This window comes from Anopheles coluzzii, chromosome 2, assembly GCF_943734685.1.
Source record: "Anopheles coluzzii chromosome 2, AcolN3, whole genome shotgun sequence".
Taxonomy (NCBI): Eukaryota; Metazoa; Arthropoda; class Insecta; order Diptera; family Culicidae; genus Anopheles; species Anopheles coluzzii.
The window spans coordinates 29,194,586-29,207,365 of NC_064670.1; the positions used below are offsets into that span (position 1 = coordinate 29,194,586).

The 12,780-nt window shown below is 42.4% G+C and overlaps 1 protein-coding gene across 7 annotated transcripts in view; it reads right to left on the reverse strand.

Annotated features, from left to right (window-relative positions):
- The window catches only part of LOC120953706 (furin-like protease 2), a 197,862-nt gene that overhangs the window by 124,245 nt on the left and 60,837 nt on the right, over nucleotides 1-12,780 (reverse strand). Inside the window, exon 1 of one of the 7 annotated variants that reach the window (XM_049606100.1) lies at nucleotides 5,492-5,552. The exons of the other annotated variants lie outside the window; for them this stretch is intronic. The gene's annotated coding sequence lies outside the window, so the exon portion shown is untranslated. Of the gene's footprint in view, nucleotides 1-5,491; nucleotides 5,553-12,780 lie in introns of those variants that run through there. 7 annotated transcript variants of the gene reach the window in all.

Consider the following 12,780-nt stretch of genomic DNA (forward strand, 5'->3'; position numbering starts at 1 on the left):
AGTAAAGGTCCTAATATACTCCCTTGAGGAACACCAGATAAATTATGGAATGTGGCAGATAAACTAGTTCCTATCTTAACGTTAATGCAACGATCAGTTAAATAACTTCTTAACCACTCAACAACATTTGTGTGAACACCATACTTTGATAATTTAGATAGCAATAGAAAGTGGTTGACCTTGTCAAAAGCAGCGCAGAAGTCAGTATAAATGACGTCAACCTGTAAGCCCTTGTCAATATAGGAGTGGCAAAAGTTAAGTAAGTATATTAGATTGGTCTCAATCGATCGTTTCGGCATAAAGCCATGTTGAACATTAGAAATTAATGGTGAAAAGGCTTGGAGCATATGACGAGACATTATCTTTTCAAACAGTTTACTGCACGCACATAACATAGAAATTCCTCTATAATTGCACACATTACTTTTGTCAGATTTTTTATAAACAGGAAACATCCACGATGATTTCCAAAGACGCGGGAAGCATTTCGATTGCAAGGATTTGTTGAATAGTTTGGTCAGTATGGGAATGAGAGCAGCCTTGCAATTAATGAGAATTGCGCTGGGAATATTGTCAGGCCCAGGTGCGTAAGAAAGCTTCAACAACGAAATAGCAGATTCCACCTCATCATCGTTGATTAGTGGTGTGCATAAATTAACCTCATCATTTATGAAGGATAAAGCCGATGTTGAGTTAGACGGAACCGAGGAATTGTTGGTGTACACAGAAGAGAAATATGAGGCAAATGCATTGCAAAACTCTTCATCTCCGGTAATGGTGTTTCCCTCAAACTGCATCGAGGAAGGAAGTCGTCCACAGGATTCCTTATCTTTAGCAAATTTCCAGAATGATGTGGGATGTCTTTTGATATTGATTTCAATTTTCCTGACGTAGTTGGCGTAGGCGGTTCGGTTCAGCTGCTTATATATTTTTGAGGCGCGAGCAAAATTTATTTGATTAGTGCTGTTTTTTAGTCGATGCAGTTTTTTAGTCGATGCAGTTTTTTAAGGGCCCGTGATCTTCGACGTTTAGCCAAACGTAGTGCAGAATTGGTCCATGGTGGATGAGCACGAACATTAAACCGTGGGATGAATTGTTCATACAGTTCATTCATTTGAGAAGAAAATTCAGCCACACTGTCGTTGATGTCGTCATAGTCAGCGATAGAGGATGATGCTGGGAAGCATACAAACGAGTTTTTGTGCTTTATTGCGCCTCATTTTTTGTGCCCAGAAGAGTGGATGCATGGAACAAAACAGATCTCACTAAAACACTCGTTCAGCAAGGGTTTGGCCTTGAGCTACTTTACGAATACGAATGATATACATTGCCAGATGGTAGTGCTGTGGGTCACGTTTTTTTACGACACCAGCATAGTAGTTTAGCAACTGACAGGCGTTTGTGATTAGAAACAGATGAACCACCATATTATATGCCACTGCATTTCTTCCTTTTGTGTGTATATTTGTTTCAAATATATAAAAAAAGATTCAAATATGTATCTTTACCGATCAGCGTATTTCACACAAAGCCATGGCACACAAAATCGAAATAGAAACATACAGGGAAAAAAACAAATCCTTACCACAATTCAACCGCTGGTAGTTTGGTGATCTTACTGACCACAACAACAAAAAAACCCAAACTCAAACAAATGCCTTAAGTGGATCTCGTTCACCGGAACCGCTCACAAACCGTGCGTCAAATCCAATAAATCACTTGATTAAAAATTTGTCCCCACTGTCCAAGTGGCACAAAAACCGTTCGCTCTCTGTCGGACATTTTCACCAGGGGAAATTCCAAACACACACACACATACAGAAGCATGAACAACCGTGCTCAAACGATTGGTGAGGAACTGTTGCTTAGCAAAGACCAAAGGTACAACGGCGACGAAAAGGTCACTTGACAGAGGCAGCAGCAGCAGAAAAAAAGAGCGAACAGAATGAAATCCTCATTGCGACCACCGCAGGACATTTCCCCTGTCCCTGTCCTTCCCCAACGGAGGCGACACCGGATCGCCAGAAGCGGCGCTGGCCACTGAGGTAATTTTTCCGGCACCCATCGCTCTTCTGGGAAATCTAGGACCCGGTCGGTTCGGTTGTGGACACACACACACATACACATACAGAAGAAGGTCGGACATCGAGCGCCATCGGATGTTACCATCGAAAACATACACATACAAACACACGTTAAACACACTCACACACACATGTACATCCGCACTGTTCCACATCCGCTCTGGGTGTTCGCCGTTCGTCCCAGCGGAGGTCTCTTCTGGTGCCGCTGATAAATGTATGTTAATTAAATTTATCATACATTTTTCCACTTCCGCTCGAGGCCAGTTTGAGCAAGCCAGCCAGCTAGCCAGCCAGCCAGCCAGCAGCAGCACAATGGGAAAGAAATGTGTCCCTCCGGGTCCACACCACTGCCCCGGGCCCGGGGGTTGTTTCGGTGCGGTGTGATGAGTAGTAGATTGAAGTGGACCGCGAAGGGACAGAGCCATTTTCGTTGCGCTCGTCGGTCTAGCAAAAGGGGATAGCGGCGGGAGCGGGAAGGCTCGCTTTATATATATATACACGTAAATACACACAGTCGACGTAGGCAGGGCAACCAACCGTAAAGTAGACACTGGCACCATTTGTCCTTCCAGAGACGGAAATAAGATTACGCCCGGGATTCGCTTTCGCTTATCTCCAGCAATTGGGTTCACAGCGTTCCGGGAGCTTTTGATTTTTATTTGCAGCCGGTCGTCGTTTGACAAAGCGGAAGGCACTGCGTCACCTCTTAGGCCACGCGTCTGCGTCCCGGGAAGCGCAAGAAGCGTCTTTGTAAATTAGGTAATATTTATTTCCATCTTGGACCGCACCGGAAGCCCATTTTGCTGGTCAGTGTGTCGACCGCCGGCGGAGGCTTGCCGTTTCGCCATCGTACGCCTTTACAAAGGATCGACCAACTTAATTAGCACACGTTCAATTATTACCCTGTCTCTGTACAAAAGCAGTGCCAAAAGGTGCAGTGGAGTCGGGTTTCGCTTCATCCTTAAGGTGTGATTTTATTCACCACGGGAAAACGAAATATGCTCAATGGATGTCCACCAGCTGCTGTTTGCAGAGATGGGAAAACATTTCTGCCGATCAAACATTTGTATAAGTTTGCCATGCGAGGCACTTTTCCTAGCGCTTTTCCTCGGGCGGTTTGAGCATGTGTCGAACGGCGACGCCTTCCGTTAGCCTAATGAGATTGAATGCCATAATTTAGATAAAGATAGTAATTAAATTTGGTGCTTCCTTTCCCCGCCCGACCGGCGCGACGTTTCGAACACACACTTTCCCCTTGCGCCACGGCAACGAGCGGGCGACAGTTTCGAGTCGCCTTCAACGAACCCATCCATGCGAGCGTCAGGGTCAAAGAAAGATGATGTTTGCCAACGCGCACGAAGCGCGCCCGAAAGTTTGGTTAATTAATATTGCCTTGAGATATCAGCGAGCGTAACACCACTACCACAGCGCGAAAATGCCCCAGCGGATGGTGAAAGAGAGCCGATGGTGATGATACGGGGGAAAAAACGGGAAGCAGCGGAAAGAATTCACCCTGATCCGGAGGGCTCACCCGGCAAAACGCGTCCGCATTGGGTCGGAAAAGCAGTGGCTTAATTATGTTTCCCCAATTCGGCAGACGCGCGCTGGATGGCCCGAGGCTTCCGCTTCGCTCTCGTGATTCCATCGCACACGTAACACACACAGCAGTTGAGCCACACACCACATCGACAGCGATTCGGTGGGACGCAAGACACAATGGAAGCCTCTTCGGTTCTGTTCAGCAATTACCAGGAACCAAAAAAACAAAAAACAAAAAACAAAACGCAGACACACACGATACGAAGAATAATTAGATTTTTGCGATTTTACGGCCCGTCAGCATAAGTATGTGTTCTCGGGTTTTCGGGTAGGCGGCGGCATCTTGTAGCTGTGGCAAACGTTAGGGAACAAGGCAGGGTAGAAGTTGTGTGACAAAACAGCCAGCGAGATGGCGTGATAAATAGAGTGTTGATGAACAATCTCTCCCGAAGCGTTCCAGCGAAGCTTCCAACCCGAATCCCAGCTAGCGTATGTATGGTCAAAGCAAGAAGAATCTTGCCTGTCAAATCGCCTGACGAATTCTATTTTCACTTTTACTGGAAACAATTGCAAATTACTCCAGTGAGTACGATTGTGCACACGATTCCAACGGCAAAATGTGTTTGCTCCGCCTTAATTTTGATCGTAAAAATGAAGCCAGAAATAAAAATCCGAGTAAGCTACAGCTTTACTGCAAATTATCGCAAATGATTAATATCAATCAGACGTTCGCACCGACAGCCTGCTGCAATCAAGTTGTTATCACAAGTTTTCTTCTTGTCTAAGCTTTGGTGAAACAAACCAACAAACATACTTTTTCATGTTATTCCAATGATGATAATCAGCTCAGCGTTATATCCGTAATATCTATGAAACGATGCTCGCAATCTCGTATTTTCTCGATTACAATCTGTGAAAAAAGCTGATCAATCAATAAGACAGAAGCGATCCCAGAACTAGATACAAGCGATTTAAAACATTCTACATTCGCAACAATAGCAGGGCAATAGCATATTGAGAAAAAAGTGATGCTAACGTTCATGGTTCATCGTTGCTTGGAATATTAAGTAGTTCAGTGGGGAGCAAAATAACAACCACGCGAGCATTGCTTGTGTGAATAATCGTCTCAAAAGGCACAATGGTACAACAGATAAGAATTCGAACGGGCAGCGGTTAGAATATTATGTTGATTGAAAGGCGTAAAATAAGATTAAAAATCTGATATTTATTAATTATACAAATAATACTAAAAGCGTTTGGATGCGGCAATAAGTATTTGCAACTTTCAGTTTGCATTTAATTAGAATTTTGAAATTTTACATAAATATAAACGCGATCATCGATGTGTATCAATGTTTTATATGTGTCTAAAAATCCACACGCTCAACAGCAACATTTGCTGAATCACAATGTTAAATCCTGCCAAACGAACGTATGCTACCGTATACTCATTGTCATTCGTCACGAAAAGCATTTCGCATCACGAGTTTCAATTTTTTTATTTTTTTGCATATTAAATTGATTCCGACAAACGTACGAAACCGACTGTTCGAACACAGCTCGAGTAGTCACGTTCATTTATAATGCGGCGTGTGAACAAACCATTCAATGCCTGCAAAAACATGTTTCCAATAGCAGAAAACAAAACTGTTCATTGCCCTTGCACAGTTTATTTCGGCAATGAGCTTGAGATTCTAATTTTCTAATCCAGACCGTGCAGCGTTCAATGCCCGAGTCACGACTCCCAAAGGTCACCACCGCCGCAGTAACAAAGCTGCAGGAAACGGTAAAGTGACTAATCTGATGGCATTTTTGAAACTCTTTCAAAGGTTATCACATGTTTTGGAAACAGCAAACACAATACTAACCCATCATTGGCGGAAGTTAAATTTGAAGCCGAAGTTGGCATGTAAAAGTGCAACACACGAACCTGCAAGTGGATAGAGAGAGAAAAAAACACGATTAAAACAAAGCTAGCACTGCTACACGACAGGAAAAATGCGAAAGGAATTTTAATTAGCTGCACAACCCTTTCTCTGAACTGTCTACGGAATGCTATCGGAATACATATCAGCAGTTGTAAGCGAACTTGCAAGGGAATTATAGTTTTTTTTATGGCAATCGCATAAATTGAATCCTCACGCGATTATTTTCAACATAAATTGAAAAGATATTCTTCAAAACGCACAGCTTGCACGGTAGTCCATAAAATGATAGTACATCATGAGCTCCAAGTAAAGGGAAATTGATTTTTTTCCAAATCACCCGACTCCCAACAGTATCCACTGCCGGTGTAATTAATTGAACACACTCACAACCACTCAAACACATTTTAAACTGCAAGGGAATTCAATCACGAAACCTTTTTTTACCCCTTTATCGAAGCATTACATTACCCGATCGACCCAGACACATCATGAGACAATTTATTGATTTTGTAAACATATCAACACATGCAAGTAATACCCAACGGGAACACATTCAAATGTGGCACAGCACTGTAGGCGCCAATACAAAGTTGAATACGAAACCAGGAGATGGTATGTTTTTGCCTCTTGCTGGTGTTAATTGAATTACGAATGAATGAAGCAACATTTCAACGAGATTGTAACGGTTTTGACACATTTTTCGTACCGCCCGTACCAACGAGTGCTTCGTTTTCGTTTTCAATTGACTTCCTCGCCGAAACCAAACGAGCAAAAGTATGTCAGGCCGACGTGTCAATAACAATAACTTCGTAACCTTTTGTTTGCATTTTTCTATCGCATTCGTAACATCAGATTTTATTGAGCATGAAAGTGATAATCACTTTCCCATGCCGTTAGGTTGCTGTTTGATGTTGTGAAGGGTGTCGCTGGTAATGTCGAGAAATAGTTTTTGACAATGAATTTTCAAGGTCGTAAAATGTAAGTCTGCGTTTAAAGACGTCACGTCTTGATGCACCACTTTAAAGCTACTTCAGATTACAAGATATTTTATCATAACATTGATGTGTAATTAAAATTCATAAATCATGTTGAGAATCTTACATCAAACCATTCATGAAGCGTAAATCATCTGCAACAACGAACTTCTCTACTACTGCGTTGCGATCGGAAGTCGAACCGACGACACACCAATTCCCAATCTAATCAAAATTTGCAAACGAATTTTTGCTCATTTACCGCTCAGTTCGAGTTAACGAAAGCGAAACTGAAGCACTGGCGAGATCTACCAATTCCCAACCGGCCATAAGGTATAACGTCAGTGAAGCACACAAACACATACACAGCATTCATCATATCACTTGGGCCGGTACTTTGGGTTAGCAGCTCGTTTTTTCGCCCTCTACCGGCGAGAGACGGTCAACGGTTGCCCGGCGTTGCTGCTGTAGCAAATCTCAGAGCAATAGAATTCTGTTCATTTACGTGCAAGGTACACCGGCAGAGGTTCGTACACACATGTGCTTCATCATCAAGCGCAAGCCGGCACATGATGATGTTTGCTCATCACGATCACGAGAGGAATCTTTAACATCACCGACATGCTGGGCTGCGCTCTCTACAACTGCAGCGCAATCGACGGCACACCAGTAACCAGGCGCTGCACACATCAACGATGGAAATTGGATCAAGCCCGGAATGAGCGGGCCTTCCCGGTGGCCAGTATGGCAATATGGATGGAAATGAACAGCAAAAAAATAAACACACACACACACACACACATACACGAGTGTGAACAGTTTTGATAGTTAAGTTTCAAGCGTGGTTGATTCTGGTGAAGCAGATGCAGTCTAACCATATCGCAGGAGACGACGAAGATGGGAAGTAAAAAAAATAGAATCGCTACTGTCCAGCACCGGAAAAGGCAACTGCAGCTCAGAAGGCATTGGATGAAGCACGATTGTCGGTACCGTTTTACGATAGATTGTCACCTGATATCCGATCGTGCTTCAGGATACGAATCGTCTATCGTCACGGTGCACAACCCGGGTATTGGACGAATAAATTGGATTATTCTAATGTCGTCCTGATGATGCCATTCGGATGTATCCATTCGGCGGTACGGAGTCCTTAGCGTATGAGATAGAGTTCAACAGTGAGCTTTTTGTATCCTTTTATATCGTGTGGTTTTAGGAATGCAATTGAAAGATTAAAAAAAGAGTTTTTTTTTAATATTCGTTTTTGTTCCATAAAAGTTTTGATAACTCCATAATACGTAAACGGCTATACAAGCGCTATAACAGGGGAATACATAAAACTCTTTCATAACACTTTCATATTATACTAATACTCAGTGAAACTATCTATCTTTATTTCCGTCTCCATTTACACTAAGATTAAGATGTTGCACTAACATGATGAAAATTATTTTAACCTATCTTGACGTCATAACAGCACGCAAGTTATTTCACAAAATCACTGCTAATTGCTATTAAATATTAACATGTTCTGCACGAATCTCATCGCACAGCAACATGCTGCATACTTGCATAATGGTTAACCTGCATAACTCTCTCTTAATTTCTCCCCTCCACTCGCTTCCCCGCCGGTCGAGTGTTGCCGCACTGCCGCAATTTTCTCTTAAAAGGTAGACTAAGTGTCCCCAACCGGCTTGCCGCCTTCTCTCGGCAAGCATGTCACGTGCAGCGCCGGTGCGGAATAAAGTCATTTTCATTCCATGTCAACAACAGCCAGTAGCGTAGGTAAAAAGAAACAACGACAGCAGAAAACAAACACGATAGCCAATCGAATGCATAACACACCGTGCAACTCGGGTACGAACCTTCATATGACTGATTGTTTCACTTATGCCGACAGCATTTACAGTTTACAACGTTAACCTAGCCGACCGCTATGCTATGAATGCCAACATTGCAAAAACTTCAAAACAGCTTCATCCCTTCCCCCTGTACCCTGCTTATGCGTGTACTGAGTGTGTCCGTGCACACGCCAAACCGTATGTGTGTGGTAGGTCATGGTATAATCTGCAATCGATTAAAACCGTGCGTGGAACTACGTTACTGGAACTGTCGCTTGGTCGCTGTCACGCGAAGGGTAAGTAGAAACACCACACACCTCAACCCCGATGCAAAGCGAATCCTATTGAATTGCGTTGCTAGTACTTAGGAAGCGGTAGCAGATACAGTCTTTCCCCGAGTTACGCGACACTCGAGTTACGCGAATTCGAGTTACGCGAATTTTTTATTTTTGACAGTTAAGATGTCAAATCAGTACAATTTTCTCCATCAATTGTCAAATGAAAAATAATTAGCAATATTTCAAAATTTTAATTCACTAAAAAGTCAGTAATAACTGAATTCTCCACACCAATTGAATCAAATAAGTGATAAATTACATAAATGAACTAAATTCAATCAAAAATCATGATAAAGAAAGTATATTTTTACTGTAAAACGTGATATTCGACTTACGCGAAAATCCGAGTTACGCGAATGTCTCCGGAACGCATTATTCGCGTAACTCGGGGAAAGACTGTATACCGTAATAACACTAGTGCTTTCTAAGCGCAGATACATCTTGGACGAACAGATCGACAAGCGTATCAGAGTTGAGTAAGCAAAGTAAAAATTAAAGCTCTATTATTTAAAGAAATGTATTTACCAAAAGTATCGGTTCGATGAAAAGAAACAAAAAAAGTTGATTAACTTCGCGATGTGGCAGAAAACAGGCACCAATGTTCTTCTCGCGAACAGTTTAACGTGCGTAAACATGGTTCATTTTTTTAAATTCATAGTACAAAGACATTCTTGAAACTTAAAATACTAGTATTCTTATGACATTGATAGATTTTTTACCTAAACATCACAATAACCAAACAAGAAAACCAATTTTTTAGCGCAACATCTAGCTCAAATCTCGAAAAACATTCCCCACTATGCTTTATGACATCTACCACCACCCCGAAGCAAAACAGTCGTCAGGCGCCCAGTGTTATTGCATAACGCCACGGCGACGGCCTTGCGACAATCGAGCGACATTGTTGGCCTCGATTTTATCCCAGCCTGTGATTCACAGCGGCGCTGCCCTACCGTCGCAATGTCACCGGTTTGGCGTGCTAAAATGCATCAACCATAGCGCAACCACACTGCTCGCGCAATGATGCACGCTTTCCGCAACACCACCAGGGGGGGGGTTGCCACAATGTCTGTGGGTAAGACGTTGGAATATGGTGGTGGGCTGAGGTGTGAAGAATAACGATCCCCGCTGACACGGCTACGAGACTAAAGGGTCAACCGTACATGCATATACGAGCAGTTTCTCTTCCCTGGCAGCCCTATCGAAAGAATGAACGAGGTGGTTAGCTTTCCACCATTAACCAACCATTAACGTGCGATGGGAAGAGAACGGAGAAGGGATGAATTTCAAGCAACGGTGTGGCTAGCTTTTTACCTTTCTTGAGCGTTTCTTAGCACACCAACAAGGAAAGCCCCACTTGGGCACGGCACGGCAAAAACAACAACAACGTTGGTGCTTTTTTCTATTAACGCAACTGCAGCGAACGTTAGTGCCGTCATTTATGCATGCATTATGTTTGATTTATGATTCGTTGGGATGGTTTGGTCCTAGCCAGCAAACAACATGCGACCGTTTAGGGGCTAAGCAAAATCAGCTAAATGTGGCACAAGGGGAAACGAAGATAACGTTCTCCTTATTCGTCGCAGGGATACGATATGAGTGTTGACAAAAGTTATGAGCCGTTTTGGGACACATTAGTCCTTGGCATGCAATGCCACTTGTTTGCACAATCGTATTACGTTTTTTTTTGTTTAGAGTTTGATTTATTATATTTTCAAATGCTTCGATTCGTTTTCTTCAATGATCACAGCTGTTGGAATCAAGAGCTATTGAGAATAACTCGAACACATTTAGAAACAAAGCAATACTAAATCGTTTGCTCAAATTTCAAGCTCACAGCTGCTTCAAATTTAAACTTTTTTTATGTAGGTGGTCCTATTGATTTGTCCGACACTGTATAATCCTATAAACTAAATTGACAGACCAGGCAGCTCACAAACGATACATATTCCTTTTTTTGTTTAAGTTTTTTTTTAATTTCAAACAATGACTGCTTGTTTTCAGCAGTTTTATACTGGTTAAGCATCATTTTTTGACATCCTTCATAACTAACACAGCTATCGTTCTATCCATCAAGCACATTGACGATCGACTATTTCGACTCTTTTGATGATTTTGGATTTTTTGGAAACATCACTCATCATCAAGCATTCGCTTTTGAAAAAACCCCGGTCGTTTCGGGAAAAGGCCAATAGCTACATTTCGGGAACTCACCGTCCAGAAAGATGAACTTCCAATGCATCCAATGCATGCGGCTGGACAGTCTAACGCAACAACGAGTGCTTCAGAATACCTTTCCGACAGCTGGTGTTGGTGTCAAAGTACGTAACAAAAAGTTTACGGAAGCTCGTGCTCTTGATTGTTTAGCTAGTAATAGCCTAAAAGGATGCACTTTTTTCAGTTCGGTGCATATTCATCTGTGTAAACCTACAACAGGTACACGAAACTGGTGTTGGCTTTGTTGCCTCATAAAAGACTCGATGAATAGCAGCAACAAGCAAAAAAACAGTATCGGCTTGAAGCCCCAGCTCCAGCACGAACAACTGAGCACCTTCAAAGGACACATCAAGTTGATGACTGCCCACTGTTTTTGGGTTTACAAGCGATCCAGAGTACGGATGCAACCCGACACATGGTTGGTTGTAAAACATTCCACAGACGCACCATTGGGGGACTGATAACGTTATACTTGAAAGCACTGCGTACGATGCTCCGAAGGGTTTTTACATTTTGATGCAACGATGGAGCGTTCATGTTTGAGGGATACAATTGAATTTCGCTTCCGTAGGCACTATCATCAACGCTATGGTTAAGAATGGGAAAAAAATGTATGGTTAGAGAACATTGCAATCTACGATGAGCATACATTTTGGGCAATGAAGCCACTGTACTGCTACACATTGTTCGATGAAGTTAAAGCAACATCTTAATTTTGTCATAATTGAAAAAAAACATGGCAAAAAGGATTTAGCAGACGAGACAAAATAAATGAACTAAAATCAATTAAGTCAAATTTGAAATTGCATTTAGCTTTACATTAAAAGCGATGAATACCATAATCATTATTATTTTACAATATTTTGATTTCTAACATAAACGATAGCCGATTTCGCAGTTTTCTTCTCCTGGCACACTTCTTACTGGAAACATATCTTAGACGCGAATAAACCCATCTACGGATACGGTCAACGAGATGCAATTGCCCCAGTTTTGCACAGTTTCCATGGGTTGCTTTTACTGGACAATGTACGAATAACATACCACACAATCGGGAGAGAGAGAGAGAGAGAGAGAGAGAAAGAGAGAGAGAGAGAGAGAGAGAGAGAGAGAGAGAAGGAGAGATAGAAAGAAAGCGAGAACCGATGAAACATATCAAGACAAACTTCACCCGCCGATCGTAAAACATTCTGACGGAAGTAACTATCTTCCCTTCGTCGGTTGTTTGCTTCCGAATATAAAAATAGTCGTAGGAAAAAAGAAAACCAAGACAGTTAAGACAGTCTCTCTTTTCGTCGAAAATTTGTTCGTTTTTTTGCCGCTTTCTACGATCCTCACAGCCTGCGGGGTAAATCATCAAACAATCGGTGCGCTTCCTGCCACTCAGCCCTACCCCAACAATGTCAAACTTCCTAAAAGATAGAGTCATAAAATAAATTTCCACCATCGGTACTACGCTGTCAGTGACCGGGCTAACACGAGGCAAGCTTTTATGACACCACAGGGTTGCGCTCGAAGGTAGGGACAGTCGGTGCTAGCAGTAAAAGAAGTAGTACCAACCATAACAGCAGCAGTAGTAGTAGTAGTAGTAGTAGTAGTAGTGGTACTAGTAGTATAAGTAGTGATAGTGGTTGTTCATGTTGTTGGTGGCTGCAACAGTAAGCGAGCAGAAGAGAATTTTATCGAAGCGAATGCTCTCCGCTTTCTCCACCTGCTCCATCTCCACCCATCACTCTAAATGTGTGAATGTGTGTGTTAATGTTTTTGTTTCAGCTCTAGTCAGCGAGCGAGAGAAGCCGGTACCCATTTTATTTATATTTCTGCTTAGGTCTTTCTTTAACCACTTAACAAGTTTTGCTTTG